This window comes from Schistocerca cancellata, chromosome 11, assembly GCF_023864275.1.
Source record: "Schistocerca cancellata isolate TAMUIC-IGC-003103 chromosome 11, iqSchCanc2.1, whole genome shotgun sequence".
NCBI lineage: Eukaryota > Metazoa > Arthropoda > Insecta > Orthoptera > Acrididae > Schistocerca > Schistocerca cancellata.
In genome coordinates, this window is record NC_064636.1 from 88,887,496 (window position 1) to 88,891,433 (window position 3,938).

Consider the following 3,938-nt stretch of genomic DNA (forward strand, 5'->3'; position numbering starts at 1 on the left):
GAAAAGGTCAATATTTTACACAGTGATAGTTGATAGTATAAGTAATTCTGAATAAAAAACGTTATATGAACATAGGTTTAAAATATTGATGTTATATATATATATATATATATATATATATATATATATATATATATATATATATATATATAGGGTTGTCCATTGATAGTGACCGGGCCAAGTATCTCACGAATTAAGCATCAAACGAAAAAACTACAAAGAACGAAACTCGTCTAGCTTGAAGGGGGAAACCAGATGGCGCTATGGTTGGGCCGCTAGATGGTGTTGCCACAGGTCAGACGGATATCAACTGCGTTTTTTTACAATAGGAACCCCCATTGTTTATTTCATATTCGTGTAGTACGTAAAGAAATATGAATGTTTTAGTTGGACCACTTTTCTCGCTTTGTGATAGATGGCGCTGTAATAGTCGCAAACGTATAAGTACGTGGTATCACGTAACATTCCGCCCGTCGACCCACGGTACGGGACTACAAGTCCCACGGCCACACCTTCACCTGCCCATGTTAGGCAATAAATTCTGCCTGACTCATGTAGGACTATCACCGTCAGAGGGTGGTACGGGACTATAAGTCCCACCGCCACACCTCCAAAGTGAATTGCAGTGACGCAGTCACTGCACAGTGGAAATTTACTGGCTCACCAACACAGTTAGACCACAATAGACCGGTGATGCTGTATTGTAACATATCACCCCGGACTACAAGTCCATTTAAAAAAAAAAAAAAAAAAAAAAAAAAAAAAAAAAAAAAAAAAAAAAAAACATTCCGCCAGTGCGGACGGTATTCGCTTCGTGATACATTACCTGTGTTAAAATGGACCGTTTACCAATTGCGGAAAAGGTCGAAATCGTGTTGATGTATGGCTATTGTGATCAAAATGACGAACGGGCGTGTGCTGTGTATGCTGCTCGGTATCCTGGACGACATCATCCAAGTGTCCGGACCGTTCGCCAGATAGTTACGTTATTTAAGGAAACGGGAGGTGTTTAGCCACATGTGAAACGTCAACCACGACCTGCAACAAATGATGATGCTCAAGAAGGTGTTTTAGCTGCTGTCGCGCCTAATCCGCACATCAGTAGCAGACAAATTGCTCGAGAATCGGGAATCTGAAAAACGTCGGTGTTGAGAATACTACATCAACATCGATTGCACCCGTACCATATTTCTATGCACCAGGAATTGCATGTCGACGACTTTAAACGTCGTGTACAGTTCTGCCACTGGGCACAAGAGAAATTACGGGACGATGAAAGATTTTTTGCACGCATTATGTTTAGCGACGAAGCGTCATTCACCAACAGCGGTAACGTAAACCGGCATAATATGCACTATTGGGCAACGGAAAATCCACGATGGCTGCGTCAAGTGGAACATCAGCGATCTTGGAAGGTTAATGTATGGTGCGGCACTATTGGAGGAAGGATAATTGGCCCCCATTTTATCGATGGCAATTTAAATGGTGCATTGTATGCTGATTCCCTACGTCATGTTCTACCGATGTTACTACAAGATGTTTCACTGCATGACAGAATGGCGATGTTGTTCCAACATGATGGATGTCCGGCACATAGCTCGCGTGCGGTTGAAGCGGTATTGAATAGCATATTTCATGACAGGTACATTGGTCGTCGAAGCACCATACCGTGGCCCGCACGTTCACCGGATCTGACGTCCCCGGATTTCTTTCTGTGCGGAAAGTTGAAAGATATTTGCTATCGTGATCCACCGACAACGCCTGACAACGTGCGTCAGCGCATTGTCAATGCATGTGCGAACATTACGGAAGGCGAACTACTCACTGTTGAGAGGAATGTCGTTACACGTATTGCCAAATGCATTTAGGTTGGCGGACATCATTTTGAGCATTTATTGCATTAATGTGGTATTGACGGGTAATCACGCTGTAACAGTATGCGTTCTCAGAGATGATAAGTTCACAAAGGTACATGTATCACATTGGAACAACCGAAATAAAATGTTCAAACGTACCTACGTTCTGTATTTTAATTTAGAAAACCCAGCTGTTACCAACTGTTCGTCTAAAATTGTGAGCCATACGTTTGTGACAATTACAGCGCCATCTATCAGAAAGCGAAAAAAGTGGTCCAACTAAAACATTCATATTTCTTTACGTACTACACGAATATGTAATAAAAATGGGGGTTCTTATTTTAAAAAAACGCAGCTGATATCCGTTTGAGCTATGTGAGCGCCATCTAGCGGGCCAACCATAACACCATCTGGTTTCCCCCTTCAAGCTAGACGAGTTCCGTTCTTTGTAGTTTTCTCGTTTGACGCTTATTTCGTGAGATATTTGACCCGGTCACGATCAGTGGAGCACCCTGTATACAGGGTGTTTCGGGAGGAAAGGTCAATATTTTACACAGTGATAGTATAAGTAATTCTGAACAAAAAATGTTAATATGAACATAGGTTTAAAATGTGAGTCAGGCAGATGCTTTGAAGGGTGATAGTGATCCTGAACAAAAAACTTCATATGGACGTTTGTGCTACTCCGAATAGTTTCCGAGATAGAACGTATTTAATAGTATCACTCTCGTACGTTTTACTTGAATAACTCGAAACCCGCATCCCCCACGTAATAACAGCCCCACTATACTGTGCATAGACCATATTTAACACAAACCTCGCATGTCCCTCTCTCTGCCGTGGTAACGCTTGAAGGCAACATCTAAGTCACGTGGCAAAAAGCCGGGTTCCTGTCATTACGCGCTGTATAAGTGGAGCTGTCAGTTAAGGGGAGTTACAAAGGAAAAAAAAAATTCAAATTTTACTGATTTTTATATCATTATAAAATTTGCAATTTTCCTCAAATTGGCCTACAAAAACTACGTAAGCTACAGCGCATGCACGTCGGGCGAGTTTTTCATTCTCACGCTGTCTTCGCACAAACCATTAGCTCTAGAGAAAAAATGTAGGAAATTTAATACAGTTTAAATTTGTACTGCGACACGTGCGGGCATCTGGTATCTGCCATACCTGGGATTACTTTTATATGGCTGTTCCACTTTCAATGGCTCCGCACACATACTCCTGTTTTATCGATCTAACTGCTTCCAGTGATTCTTCTGCAACCGTGCAGTAATACAATAATTGTTCGTCTACCTATTTATGCAAAATGTATTGCACTTGTGTCTGTTGACGGTCAACTGCGACACCATGTAAAAAATGGTTCAAATGGCTCTAAGCACTATGGGACGTAACATCTGAGGTCATCAGTTTCCTAGAACTTAGAACTACTTAAACCTAATTAAGCTAACGGCTTCACACACATCCATGCCCGAGGCAGGATTCGAACCTGCGACCGAACCTGAAGCGCCTAGAACCGCTCGGCCACAGGAAGTTGATGCGGCGGAAGTTTGAAACAACGAGTTCTGTTACGAACACTAAGAAAACAGGGCGACTGTCAGAACACGAGAAAACATTGCTGTCGTGCGTGTCAATCCGACCGTAAGCCCCAGGAAAACGGTTCGTCGACGAGCTCAACAACTGAATTTATCTCACGTTGACTGCATGAAATCCTATCAAAATGTGTGTGTAAGAGATTCAACATACGCAACAGATGAAGCCTGCAGATCGCGCAAAGAAACGCCGACTTGCTCAGTGGGTTTTGGCTCGACAAGCGGAGAAAGAGAACTTCACAAAAGGAATTATTCTCTCAGATGAGGTGCACTTCCACCTCCGTACGTACGTCAATAAGCATAACTGCAGTATTTTGGGTAACCAGAATCCACGAGTGAATGTGGAAGATGAGACGCATCCACAACGCAGAACTGTGTGGGGTGCGTTCTGGGCAGGAGGGGTGATCGGTTCGTACTTTTTTGAAAATACTGAAGGAGCTGCCGTCACTGTTTGTTTTTCCCTCTTATTGATGAAAATGACGATTTTTGG